The sequence below is a fragment of the Pistacia vera genome, unplaced genomic scaffold, assembly GCF_008641045.1.
Source record: "Pistacia vera cultivar Batoury unplaced genomic scaffold, PisVer_v2 Contig728, whole genome shotgun sequence".
NCBI classification, from domain to species: domain Eukaryota; kingdom Viridiplantae; phylum Streptophyta; class Magnoliopsida; order Sapindales; family Anacardiaceae; genus Pistacia; species Pistacia vera.
The window spans coordinates 625,298-641,032 of record NW_022196588.1 but is presented as its reverse complement, the minus strand read 5'-3'; positions in this window follow the sequence as shown (position 1 = coordinate 641,032).

Genomic DNA, 15,735 nt, shown 5'->3' with positions numbered 1-15,735 from the left:
TCCTCCTCCATGTTGCAAGTCGTCTTTGGCAGATGATTATCAGGGCCCCACGATAGGCACCAAACTGTAGGTGCAAAAAATCTATGATCACGGAATAGACTGTTCTTGTGAGGTTGAGGCCACTAACAATCTGGTGGCCCTGTATACACTAAAAGACAAGTGTGAAGCTTATGGTAAACACTGAGGTGGTGTTTGCCATAGGCACTCCGGCACTCAAGTGAACAAGGCTGAAAGAGGCTATTTAATAAGAAATAAGGGAAAGAAGGATTACCAGAAATTTTTTCAAAGACCAGGACTACAACGAAGGTGTCAGGTTCTCAGGAGCAAGAACTTAGGAGCAAGTAAGTGGTTTTGAGTTGTGGAAATTGAATGAATTATGAGAGGGCATGTCTATATTTATATAGTGAACCCAAGGGGTTGGAATCCTAGTAGGACACTGAGTCCTACTTTGGGATAATCTCTATCAGAAAAGAAAGATGTTTTCTTGTCCTTATCAAATTAGGTTTACTAGTTTGAGTAAGATTCAGGATCTTAGCAGAAGAGGAAATAGAATGGATTTCTGATTTCCTATTTATGGACTATTATAGGCTAATGGGCCGGAACCCAGTTTAGCTTAACTTGTAGGACAACCCAACTCATAGAGTAGGCAGTTCACAAGGTGACTTCAAGAGTATGCCCAACCGAAATTAGGCTAAGACCTTGAGTCGTGACATGTTTATTTCGTTATTGGGCCTCGTCAGGCCCAAGACGATTTTTTGCCCATACAAGATTCATTAGGCAACATTTAGAGATACAAGACCAAGCTTATTGCCAAGGGGTTCACGCAAAGGGAGGGAAGGAATAGATAATTAAAAGACTTTTTATCTAGTGTCTAAAAAGATTCCTTCAGCATCATCATGGCATTAGCTGCCCACTTTGATTTAGATTTACATCAAATGGATGTGAAAACAATTTTCCTCAATCGAGATTTAGAGGAAGAGGTTTATATGAAACAACTTGTTGGGTTCATTTCAAGTGATGGTGAGCATTTGGTTTGCAAGCTTAAGAAGTCCATTTATGGACTTAAATAATCCTCCCAACAATGGTATTTAAGATTTCACACTGTTATCTCTTCATTTGGTTTGGTAGAGAATGTTATGGATCAGTGTATATACCACAAGGTTAGTGGGAGCAAAATTATCTTTCGTGTGTTATATGTAGATGATATTCTACTTGCAACCAATGATTTGGGTTTGTTGTATGAGGTGAAACAATTTCTCTCTCAACATTTTAGTATGAAAGATATGGGTGAGGCATCTTATGTCATTGACATTAAGATTCATAGGGATCGGTCTCAACATGTTTTGGGACTATCTCAGGAAGCCTATATTAAAAAAATTCTTGAGAGATTTAAGATGAAGGATTGTTCACCTAGTGTAGCACCCATTGTTAAGGGTGACATGTTCAATCTGAACCAATGTCCTACACTTGAAATTAAAAAGGAACAAATGAAAACCATTCCTTATGCTTCAGTTGTTGGAAGCCTAATGTGTGCTTAGGTCTGTACTAGACCTAATATTGCTTTTGCAATTGTAATGTTAGGAAGGTATCAAAGTAATACAGGTTTAGATCATTGGAGAGTTGCAAAGAAGGTCATGAGGTATCTTCAAGGAGCTAAAAGTTTTATGCTTACATATAGACAGTTCGACATTTTGGAGGTCGTCAGATATTCAGACTCAGACTTCGCTAGCTATGTTGATTCTTGGAAATCAACATCCGGATATGTTTTTATGCTAGCTGGAGGTGCTATATCTTGGAGAAGTGTCAATCAATCTTTGGTTGCCACTTCTACCATGGAAGCTGAGTTTGTTTCTTATTTTGAGGCTACTACACAATGTATTTAGTTGAGAAGTTTCATTTCTGGGCTTGGAGTTTTTGAGTCTATCTCTAAATTGATAAGGTTGTATTGTGACAATTCAATTGATGTGTTGTTAGCTAAGAACAATAAGAGTGGGAGTCAAAATAAACACATCGACATTAAATACTTAGCAATAAGGGAGCACATTAAAGCCAAAGAAGTGTTCATTGAACACATACATACCAAGCCGATGATTGCTGATCCTCTAACAAAAGGCATGCCACCAAAGACGTTCAAGGATCATGTAGTTCAAATGGGACTACGCCTTGCTTTGTCCCTTTGAAAGGTAATAAATTAATTCTCTAAAACTTTGTAATTTAGTTTGTTTTCTCTTTAAGTTGTATACATTTTGGTTAGAGAATAACAAACATTCTAGAGGACTTGGAATATACATTTGAGGTTTGTTCATATAGAAATTTCCACACTTTGAATTTATTTAGAAAGAGAAAAATTGCATAGTAATACATGGAAGGTAATACTTGTTTAAAATGGACTTATCGCTATGATTCATGAAATTCTATTTTTCTAATTAATCATAGAGAATATAAAACTACTTTGTTGTGGATTGTGTAATAAAAGTTTGGACCAAGTGAGAGAATATTAGAATTTTAGTTTAATTAAAATTCATTTGGTCCTGCACTTTTAATTAAAGTAGTTTTATAAACGGCTAAACGGTTACTAAGCAGTTCTTTCTAGCAGTTGTCTTTGATGAAAAGACAATTGCATATAAAAAAGGGAACATCACAAGTCCCCAATTCATGTGATCAATTGTCTCTATTTCCCAAAACCATCGTACTGATAATTGCTATTGAATTGGAAGAATCTTGTTGTGTCGTTTGCAACAACTACTAGCAAGTGCACTAGTCTCAAGTAATATAGTATAATAAAATACAGGTTATCATACCCAAGGGATTGCGTAAACAAGTACTGAAATATTAATTAGTCTTAAATTTATCTAGATAATCAAAACTTAGAATAGTGATCTTTAAAACTGAAAATATTAAAATCTGAAATATTAGAAACGAATTGCAGTAAAACTAAAATTAATAATTCAATGAGAGAAAACGGCTAAGACTTCAGGCTCATCTATAACTTCTTTGCACCGCTCAATTTACTATGGTCAATGAATTTATTTAATTAATGTGGCAACGGGATTTCCTAGGTTAACTAATATTCTTTCTCAAGCAATATTAATTCTACTTCTATTTCACAACCTAGATATCTCTATATAGATTTAATGAAATAAATGAGCATTAAGCTTTGTGAAATCCTCTAACTTTCAGCACAAGTTAATCCTGCCTATGACTATTGCATGTATCATTTCATATATCTCTATATCCAATTAATCCATGGCCTATATTACTAGAGCACTAATGTGATATCTCCTCTTGGTCTCAATCACACAAAACAATTCTATCAGAAATTGATCAAGTTCCTAATAGCATTAAGCACATAATATAAACTCATCATTAGAAAAATAATTCATTGACCAAAAAGTAAAAGATTGATCACAGATCCATAAATAGACTAACTCTAGTCTTAGCCTGAGAAAATTAGTTCATAATAAAAGAAACAAGAGTAGAATCCAAGAAATAAATCATATTGAAAAAGTAAAAACAAACTCTTTGATGAATTTTGTTCTTGATTCTCCTTTCTCTTTTGTTACACAATAATCTCTCTCCAAGAATGGGTAAAATTCTTCCTCCCTTATTAGTAATCTTAATTACCCTTAAATACCCAAAAGAGTCCTAAGTGAAAAAGGAAAGAAAAATTAATAAAAACCCTAAAAGTGTCCGACACGGCCCTGGCCGTGTCCAAATGTACGTCACCATAGCCTAGGCCATGGTGTTTTCTGTCCTCGTTATTTTATTTTCATTCAACCACCATGGCCGTGGTAAACCACCAAGGCAAGGCCATGACTTTCAAACTTGTCAGCGAATCTCAATTTCTTTAAGCTTTGAGTTCCAATTTCATTCCAATGCTCCAATCTACTCAATTAACGCCTGAAAATTACAAAATTCTCCAAATCAATAGCTAACCATTCATATTTCAAATTTAACAAAAACTAACATAAAAACATAGAAAACAAATGAAAAATTAACTAGAAGGCTATAAAAACAAACCTAAAAACACTAAATTTATTCAACTTATCAAATCTATAGACTTTAAGAAGACAAGACTACGAAGATTAGCAAGCAATCTACAACCGAATTGCTATGGCAGGAGGTTAGTGTCGATTGAATTTCCGCCGCTTTCTTCATATAAACGTGTATATGAATTTATATGTTATGTTTATATACATGTTGATTGACATGAAAGAAAATGTTTAACAGTATGACCTATCTTGTTGGCAATAATTACACCTTGAGAAAGAGGTTATGAGGCATACATGGCTTGGCTAAGATAATAATTGTCGCACTCCAATTTAAAAAGATAAAAGAGTGATCTTAGGTAAGCACTAAAATTTTAAGGAAAAATTATAATGAAATCTATTAATTATTCGAAAATAAAATGTTTTTGTCTTTCTCAAACTATAAATATATATCATTCTTAATATTGATAAAGATATTTATGTAAAAATACTAGTTTTTAGATATTTAAAATTTGTAAAAGCAATAAATTGATACTTATAATCAAACATTCAAAAATTATAAACAAATATATCAGATGTAGCTAGTATATAAATATGGGTTCAATTGAACCCACTCAAACTTCAAAAAAAATAAAAAAAGTTTTTTATTTTATAGTATTGACAATTTTGACCCCATTTAAATTTATATTGATCCCACAAAATTTTGTTTTAATTAACAATTGTCACATTTTCTTTCTTCTTCATTTTCTCTTATATTTTCTTCTTCCTTTGGTTGGATTACTCAAAAAATGCTACTCCTTTGGAGGTTACGAGGCAAGATGATGCTCATTTTTTTTTTTTTTTTGCTTAAAAATCTTTTATTTTAACTTTCTTAATTGATAAAATATCATGAGCTATGAGTTTTTGTTGAGCTTAATAAATAGGTCTGAAATTGAAAGATTAAATTCCTTAATTTTGATTTAATATTTCTTATGTTGAGGTATAAGTTAATTAGTTGTTTTAAGTTGAGTTTGATAAATTTTGTTTAGTTATTGAGTTAATTTTGAATATGTTTAAATAATTGATGAAACCTTAAGTTGTAAAAATTTGGAGATTTGGTTTAATTTTGATATATTGGTTAATTACTTGATATTTAGAATTGGATTTGATAAGTTTTCATGGGCAAGTAGAAATTGTTTGAAAAACTTAAGTTTTTTGGACTTCGGTTTATAGTTGATGTTTTGACCCCCACTGACTAAAAATCCTGGCTACATCCTGTATATCGTAAATATGTAATTTAATCTTAGTAATTCAAATTTATTCAATAATCAGTACTATATAGCTATCAGACTAGTTACTAAATGCCACTTAAGTAAAAATGGTGTTAGTGCTTTAAATCCAACGGTGTGAACATACAGAGTCCTTAACATTAATTCAATTTAATTGTGATTGAGTTTGGGAGAAGATATACTGGAAATAAGCTTGACAGGCTGAAAGCATATTTGAATCAATATTTTGCAAAGAATCCTAGAATTTCTAAGGAACAATTACCAAAACTTATGTGAAATATTCAATAAACAATAATCATGTATACAATAAGGATACGTAGAGAAGAAGAAAAAAAATTATGTCCCTCAAGTACATAAATTATGTTTTAAAGTTGAGATTTTCCAAAATTTATAAATTTCAATGGAAGTAAAGCACGGATCTGAAAAAATGCAGGGGAAGTTTGCCTTCGTTTTTTTGGGAATATTATTATTAGTATTCCCAAAAAAGTTAAACAGTAAAATGTCATTATTCTCAAAATATTATTCTATATTTTTCAATTTCTTTTAAATCTCCTAAATTTGTTAATTTAACTAAACACCCCCAAATATTTTTTTTAGAAATTGCAAAAACACTCCGGCCACCCTCCAGCCGTGGTGGTCGGCTGTTAGTATTTAATGGGTGGATTGGGGGTGTTTTTGTTAACTTTTAATAATTTATTATAGGGGTGTTTAGTAAATAAACAAACATAGGGGATGTTTTGTTAATTTTTAAATCCTACATCGTAATACCCACCCAATTTAACTTTTTTCAAAATATTATTCTAAAAACTATCAGAATAATGAACCAAACGGACCCTTAATGTTTGCCTAAAAGTTCAAGGGAAATTAATAATATGACAGGTCCATTTTAATTAGGCCAGGCAAAACGGATATTGTACCTTGGCGTGAAAGTCGAGTTGAGCTGTTTGAGCTCAACTCGCTCAAAACTCGAATTCGGCTATCACTAGACAAGTCAAGCTCGAGCTGGCTCGGCTCGCCAAGTTCGAACACGAATTGCTCGGATCTTGAGGCTTGCGAGCTTTTTCGAGTTTGAGGGTTTGGGTTAATTCGCCAACTTTCAAAGTAACGGGGGGATATGTTGTTAATTTTTAAAATTTTACATCCACCCATATTGAAAGAGTAAAAATCAAATTGGAAATTAAATTAGAATAAACCCTAACTCTAAAAGCTTTGTCTCTCTCCTTCGATCATTCTTCCCTAATTTACTTTGTTCTTCTTTCTTGTTTGTCGTTCGCCGTCTCTCCATCGTTGTTTTCCCTCTGCTTCTCAATCGTCATTCTGCTTCTCTCGTCCCACTTTTATGTTCTCAGGTAGGTTGAAAACGAAGAAACAAGTGCTTACACTTTATACATGGTCTGTTAATGGTTACAATGTACATCTTTCTCTATCTATCTAAATATATGTCTCTTCTTCATCCCTGTTTGAAACAAATATTTGTTTATTCATTCTTATTGAATTTAATGACATTGGTTTGGTGGTGAATTAAGTTTCAATTTTGATTAACGATTGTCTTATAAATTTCAATTCTCTATAAAACTCCATCTCTTGGCATTATTGGCTTATTAATATGACACCAGTTCTTTAAAAACATTCATTTTCTTTTTGTTTAATTGTTAAACATGTAGAATTTCCTTGAAAGTTTTGTATTTTCTTCCTGTTTGATTAGCATTCGAGAGAAATCGAGCCTGTATCAAATTTGAGCTGGTTCGAGCTCGTGTAGCCCATAACAAATGTCGATCGCAAATTCGAGTTCGATTCCACTTCACCAGGCTCGACTGGGCTCAAGCTCGAACTTAAGTTTGGTATTGTAGTTGCCGAGTCGAGATCGAGTAGCTGGATACTCGGCTCGACTCAACTCGATTACAACCTTAACTGTACTCACGATTCTGCCAATACCCGGGTAATTAAAAACAGGTACTGTACCTATAGGTTCGGCTATACCCGGGTAATTTAAGCGAGTACGGGTCAATATATTTAGGATCCGTGGGAACAATACTTGTACCCGACCCACCCGTTATTTTTTCCGGTGGGTCGGTTGATGCTTGTAGGTACTTGCACAAAATTTTAAAAAATTAGGAAACAACAAAATAGTAAATGCAATTAGGGTTATTTTCTTTCTCAATTTCTCATATTAAGTTGTCGCTACCCACTCTCTAATCTCTCTCATAGTCATAGTCTAACTATCACTGTCACCGATGCGGCTCATTCCTAACCATCCCCTGAACTCCGATCTTCCTCCATCTGGTCATCTTCCCACCAGTCCTCATAATTTGCATATCATAAGCTTAGCAAATCTCAAGTGAATTACCAGGGGTTTCAAGCATTAACCAGTTTCTCTTCAANTCAATTTATTATGCAAATGGGAGAAAAATATCTTTCTTTGTACACGGAATTGCTGCGATTGTTGTAGCAGAAATTAGTAGTTTCAGTAAATGAATAAATATACAACTATTAACCTCTTTCAAGGTGCATATAGTTTCTAATTTGGAAGAGATAGGTTTTTGTACCTGTAGGCTCTCTTTTGCCTTTGGGGAAGCAAGCAGAAGAAGGTTTTGATTTGTAAATATGTGCAAATATTTCTTTTTAATATTTTTATCCTTCAATTTATTATGCAAATGGGAGAAAAATATCTTTCTTTGTACACGGAATTGCTGCGATTGTTGTAGCAGAAATTAGTAGTTTCAGTAAATGAATAAATATACAACTATTAACCTCTTTCAAGGTGCATATAGTTTCTAATTTGGAAGAGATAGGTTTTTGTACCTGTAGGCTCTCTTTTGCCTTTGGGGAAGCAAGCAGAAGAAGGTTTTGATTTGTAAATATGTGCAAATGTTTCTTTTTAATATTTTTATCCTTCAATTTATTATGCAAATGGGAGAAAAATATCTTTCTTTGTACACGGAATTGCTGTGATTGTTGTAGCAGAAATTAGTAGTTTCAGTAAATGAATAAATATACAACTATTAACCTCTTTCAAGGTGCATATTCTCTATGTAATTTCAGAATCTCATGAAGGGGCTTGAATCAATTTTTTTTTAAGTAAAAGGTGTCATTTTTTTAAGTAAAAGGTAGAGGTGAGCGAATCTGGGTACCTACCCTTTTTTGAAGGAACCGAAACCAATGGGTTCCAGTTCTGAGAAACTAGAACCGAAACTTGAAACATAGGTTCCCATTCCGGGTACGTAAACAAATTACTTTTACCCCTTATTAGTTTAAAAAATGACAAAAAACCCCTTAAAATTACAAATACGCCCCACCTGTTAACTGCAATTACAAATACAGCTTCCACCTCCAATTCAACTTTACAGAAACTAAAAACTTCAAATAAAAAATGACACTAAACCGTTGAGAAATCATAAATTCAAAATTGCAAATTCCAAAATTAAAATTATGAAATTACATAACTTATAAAATAAGAATGATATGGTATGTAAAATAGAGTAGATGTAATTAATTTGGTGGATGTGTCACTATAACTTGAAGTGATCCTTTCTAAAAGCTTTAAAATAAATATTTGATGTACAATATGCTTATAAAGTCTTGCATATAAGTGATGTAAGTTATCTTGTCAACTTATGATTCTAATGGTGTAACACTAAGTCATAGTATGAACACCTTACTTTATCTTAGCACAATCATTTTGTTTAAATTTCCAATGTGACCACCTTATGTTAAAGTGACCACCTTCTATTATGTTGTTTATTTGCTATATCGGGTGAGCATCTCTGAGTCAGAGTGATCACAATGCATCTGGAAAATATTTTGGATAATACGTGTTGTATTTCTAAATTCCAATGAGCTGTCAATATTCTCTTATGAGATATTTATGTGATCCATAACACTTGTCAAATTGATATTCAATGTGCTGTAAAATTTATTCTCTTGGATAGGTGGCATCAAGATAATGGAATAAACTTTTGCATAAAGTTAAAAGCATAAAGTATCTTTTTTGGCCATGTCAAACCCCTCCCTAGCTAGGTATTTCCTAAATATCCCTCGGCCATTAAGAATCTAGAAAAGACATGCCTAGGAAATGAGTTTGTTTCAAAAGCTATACTTTTGTTTGTTCTGTCTCTTTTTATTTTTATTTTTTAAACATATCATTAAACATCCCATATCCATAAAATGATTCAAGAAATTTAGCTTCCCATGAAGTTAATAACATAAGTATATAATATCATTTACTAAAATCATTTAACCTTTTTCATTCATTTGGCAAGGAAATGGTCATACTAGGTTTATTAAAACATATTTACTTCAATATCCATAAACCAAAAACTATTTGATATTATTTTACATCGAAACTCAAAACATAGTAAAAGCATTTCTTCATGCGCATGTCATTCCCCAGTAGCCTCTCCCAGCTTCAAGCTTTAATCCTTACCTGCAAAACATTTTAAAAAGTTCGTGGGGTGAGCGCTAATCGCTCAGTAAAGGAATATGACCATTTATAAACTATTAAGGTTCATTAAACAAGCATATTATTCAGGACTTTACCTACCTACAAAACATGACCTTCATTCATTGATATTATCAAGTTCATAAAACATGTCATACACTTTGGACTTTCCTCATGAACATAAGTCATAACATAACCATACATTATATAACATATAACATATATGACTTATGCAATATTCATAAACATGGGATGTCTATTTCTCTTGTCTTTGTACTTGACCTTTTCATTAGTCTTTATTATCCAATCGGATTCATTTGAACTGTTACCTTGTTCTTGGTCATCACCTCAAAGGACTCATGGTTTTCACAAAGATTACATTCCTCTGATCTTGGTTTACACCTCAAGAGACTCGTGGAATTCATCTTTTAATATTTCATAAGTCAACTAAATAAGCTATATGCATTACCATTATGAATGCAAACATATGGGATAACATCTCCCACGCTCAATCATACTATTCATTCATTTAACATGTACCCTTGGCCAATTGCACAATTCATCAATCAATTTTGCAAAACTCCTTGGCATGAATATTTTCCTATTAAATTCATTAACTTCATTCATTCGATTTCTCATAAAACACAAGGAATTTTAACAAGTGCCTTTTATAAATTTTTTTTAGACCATAGGATTATTCAGTGGTTTATTAGAAATTATAAAAAAGATGGGAATTTTTATTGAGGAGGTGGATGCCATACAGTTCATCACTTTTCCAGCAATTTTTTCCTTATCTTCCAATTCGAATTGATTCTTGGCTAAAACATAAAAGTTTTAGGTCTATTTCTTAACTTTTTAATACTTCAAGAATCAGCTCAATCTGACTTTTATAACTTCAGTTATGACTGATTCAGCAAAGCATGTATAGTATAAGTCTTAGAAAGCCAAATCCGAATTCTATTCATTTTGAACCATGTCACATTCATTTGCACATTCATAATATTTGTCATATCACTCTAAGTATAAAAGGCCATAAAAACCTCCCTTTTTACAAAACCAAAATGTGCCAAGACATCGTCCAACTACAAATCTCTTAATTGGCATAATCATCCTTCATATGCGCACATACACCAATCAACACACCCATTTAAACAATTCATAACCAAAACATAGCATCACTCTCAAATTAACATAAATAAAAGTAAGTTTCATCAATCCTAGGTGTTATCCATTTTAGTCATAAGGGATATCTTTTCTTTCCGTACCATAGTATTCAAAGCACGAAGACACTCCTCCGTAGCTCCAAAGGTTCACTCTTTCTACCTTACACACATAACCACTTATGAATTTCTTTTTTAACTAAAAATCACAACAACTAGGGTTTTAAAACTAACCTTAAACCTTGAAATGGAAGTTCTTTAAGTGTGGATGGTGATCTCCTTCAAAATTCAACTTGAAATCCTATGAAAATTTTGAGAGAGAGAGAAAGCTTGAATTAAAGCCTTTAATGGAGGAAAATAAGACTTGAAAAAGAAAGTTCGGTGTTCTAAGAGTGTTGGCCGACTTAACAAAAAAAAATCTTATAAACATTTCATTTTTTTTAATTCCCAAATGGGATTGGCCATCAAAAGTTAGATATAAGGGTCATTTGGTTTAAATTTTGCATATAAGGGCATTTTAGTTATTTCCACTACAACATAATTATTACACTCCTTTAATGCCATTTGACTTCTCTTTTCTACTTGGTGACCAAGTAATGCATAGTATAATTAAATAATTTACCCATAATACACTTTCATGGATACTTGATTCCTATAAATTATTGTGAAATGACCATTATACCCCTTGGGAACCATTTATGCCGTTTAACCCTACTAACCTCCTTCATGACCCTTTAACCATATTTCTTATTAGTATCATCAATTCCTAACATTTTACAACATTCACGTCTCATAATGCATGCAAAATGACCATTTTACACTTTTATTGATGAAAAATCTTTTAAGGGTAGAATTACATACCTTATAGCATTGGAATGCTGACGCGGGGTTTACAAGCCACCTGTCCCCTTACATTGGAGCCCATTGGAGCCCAAGTTTTCTATATATTCGTCTTCTCCAATGCAATTCTTCTGAAGCCTGATTATTCCTCTAATATTACTCTGAAAATTCTTTAAGGTTTCTTTTGTTTTGAATTAGGTTTTATATGTCTTAGGTAGGCTTACATATACCTTTGATAAACTTTGTTTATTTGTTCATGGCTTGAACGTGGGTTTCCGTTGGTGATGCTTGATGGAATTTCAAGCTTTTAGAGCTTAAGTGCATCTTCAGTGTTGATCCTTGAGAAGAGCTCAAGGCTGACCAGGTGGTCTTGTGAACGTGGAGATTGTTGTGGTAGTTTGAAGTTTGACCAAAGGGTGGAGTTTGAAGTGTTGCAAAATAGGGAGTGTTCTTGCAACTGATGCTTAACTTTGGCTTTATAATTGAACCATAAATGTTTACCATACTGGTTTGGCTTCATCTAGACTTGGTCCATGGATGTAGGCATTTTGTCGAACCATGTAAAAACCCATGGTGTTCTTTATTTTGTTTCATGGTTGGTTGTTTTGCAATGATGAAGAATGAACACTAAATCAACTTAACAACCCATTCCGATTAAGTTTTAGGAACTTGGTAATGTTTAAGACTTTCAATTGGTATCATAGTTTGTTTTGGAAAGTTATTTCAGTTGATCCTTGCTTGTTGATTGTGTTTTTATCACACTTTTATCTCTGTTTACGTTCTGGTTATTTTTCACGTTTTTCTGCAGTTTTCTTGCTACAGACCTAGGGTGACCACCTTGGAGCTGTGTGACCACCCCATGTTGAACTTTTTGGTTGTGACCACCTTTGTGTGTGTACTGTCACCTCTGTCTTATGAACTTGAGGGTGACCACCTCAGTTCTTAGTGTGACCACACTGACTGTTTTGTTTACCATAAGTTTGTTTAGTGAAGGACAGTCTACCAATAGACCACCCTTGTTGGAGAGAACCAACTATGCTTTTTGGAGACCTAGGATGTGTGTCTTTTTTAAATCCATTGATGAGAAGGCTTGGATGGCTTGTATTGTTGGTTGGAAAGAGCCTAAAGTTGAAGAAGCAAGTGTGAGCAAAGGAAAAGCCATTGATCAATGGAAAGGCTGAGTTAGAAGAGTCTAGCTTTAACTCAAAAGCCCTGCATGCCTTATTTAATGCTGTTAGTATAAGTCATATGAAAAAATATCGTTAACTATGAGACTGCAAAGGATGCATGGGATAGACTCCAAGTAAAAAAATGAAGGAATAGACCTTGTGAAAAAGATTAGGCTTAGAAGATTAATAACTGACTATGAAAACCTTATTATGCATGATGATGAATCAATCTCTGATTTTCATGGCAGATTATGTGATATCACTAATGAGTGTTTTGCTTTAGGTAAAATCTTTTCTGATGCTAAACTTGTTAGAAAGGTGTTGTGTTCCTTGCCTTAAAGATTTATGTCCAAAACAACCTCTATTGAAGAATGTCGTGACCTCGATATGATGCAGCTGGATGAATTGATTGGATCTCTCAAGCATATGAGCAGAATTTGAAAAGGTGGGTAAGCAAAAATCAGGCAATGACCTTGCATTTAAACATGAGGTAATTTTTGAAACCCTTGATGATGTTAATGATTGTGATGTGGATGATGATGAATGTAGCTTTCTCATAAAAAAAACTTTACAAAATTTTTGAAAAAGAATATGAGAAAACCAAATGTGGCTAGAAAAGGCAAACAGTCTTGTGTTAAAAATTTTGGTGACCATTTTGGTCAAGGTGTCTTTTCAAAAGAAAATGAAAAGAAGAACAAAGACATTAGGTGTTTTGAGTGTGAGGGCTACGGCCATGTCCAGTTTGAGTGTGCTAACACTCTAAAAAAGAAGAAGGGTAAAGCAATGGTTGATATCTTGAGTGAGAGAGATGATGGAGAAACAGAGAGTGAGAAAGATGAGTCAGTTGAGAATGAAAACCATTTAGCCTTTACAGTTAATCAAGATGATAGTAAGAGTGTGTGCTCGAATGACTCAAGTGAAGTTTATAAAGAGCAACAAGAGGTTTATGACAAAATGTATGAGGCTTGGTTAAAAGCCATCAAGAGGATTAAGTCTCTTGAATCTGAAAAATCTTCCTTGATAGAAGATAAGAAGATTTTGAATGATAAATTAAAAGCCTTATTATCTGATTTATCCAATAAGAAAATTTTGTTGAATCAAGCTTTAAATGAACTAACTGAGGCTAAGGCCATTGTTGAAAGGTTAAATGCAGGTTCATACAAGCTTGACGAAGTTCTTGGCCAAGAGAAGATCTTCAGTGATAAATCGGTTTGGGATTCTCTTCTTGTGTGAGCACCTCCAAACCTGGTGTGAATACCTTCGTCAAGGCTTTTGAACCAATTTCAAAAATTGTTGCTGCCCCATGTGATTAGACCTTGAAGGTTGAAAGATTCATTCTAATTTGTCATTTTTGTCAAAGGTAAGGTCATATCAGACCAAACTGCTTTAAACTCATTTCCTATTTGAAAAGATGCATTGGAAATCATGATTTTAATTCTGTAAGGTCACCACTTTAGTCTCTCGTGTCAACACGCCAAAATTTTTTTTTCAAAAATAGAAACGTATGGAGACCCAAGTTTAGAGCTAACTGTCTTGTTACCCATACCTCTTTGCCTGCCTCTCAAATTGATAGTAATTGTTCTTAGAGATGGCAATGGGCCTGACATTTTCGGGTACCTGGCCCGAAAAGGGCGGGTTTTACCCGAGGTTGGCGGGCTTGGGCTTGGGCTTGGGCTTAGGCTTGATTTTAAGGCCCGACCTCGGGTATGGGCCGGGCATGGGTATATCTTTAGCCCCGGCCTGGCCCGGCCCGACCCCAAAAATTTTAGTATTAATTTTACTAATTTACCCTTATACTATATATTTAATTACAATATTATTCTAAATATATATATCCATTTTTCCCAAACCCTAACCTCAATTTTCATCCCATATTGAACGTTTAACATGTTAAAATTGCCTTTAAATGAGTTAGATGGGTTTGGTTCAACTTATAAAAGCGGATATCACCATAACATATTATGCACAGCTGAAAAGTTAGTATAATCAAATATTATGGAGTTTTAATTGCTCACTTATTGCTTAAATTATCTGCGGAAATAGCTTCAATTAATATTTAAAAATTATTTCTAAAATTAAAAATATAAAAAATTTTTGAAATTTATTAATATTTAAAAATAAACATTATTAAAAAAGGCGGGCTTGGGCCAGGCCTGCGGTTATAAAAAACCCGTCGGGCCAGGCTTGGGCTTTGCCTATCATACTCGTAACGGGCTCGGGCCGGGTTTGGGCCTATGTCATGAGGTGGGGCTTGGGCCTAGGCCAAGGGGTACCCGATCCCGGCCCGGCCCATTGCCATCACTAGTTGTTCTAGACACATGACAGGTAACAAATCTTTATTGGATGAGCTTGAATGCTTTGAAAATGGTCATGTTGCCTATAGAGATGGTCATCTTCATGACTTAGTTGAGGATAAGGTCATTTCACTTGCACATGTAAACATAGGGTCTCAACTTGCTAACTTATTTACAAAGGCTTTAAACTTTCAAACTTTTGTGAATTTGAGGAAGTCCGTTGGACTAACTCAACTTGAGTAGTTTTTTTTAATACTAATGTCATGAGAAATCTTTTCTTTGTTTTTAAAGTTACAAGTATAGATGATCTGTTTTTTATCATAAAGATTTGTTTCTCTCTTTGAAATGTGTGTGGTAAATGATGTGTCCACCTTCTTTTTCACCTCAAGAAGTACAATGACTTTCTTTTATCTTTGAGTGCTTAGTGCATATTTCTTGTCACCATGTGAAAGAGTTACTTTGTTTGTAGTGTGAAAGTCATAATTGAGTAATTTTCTAGGATGTAGAGACCCCTATGTCCTTGGAAAATCAACCATTTAGAGGACTACCTACTTGCAAAGTGTGAAAGCTACATTTG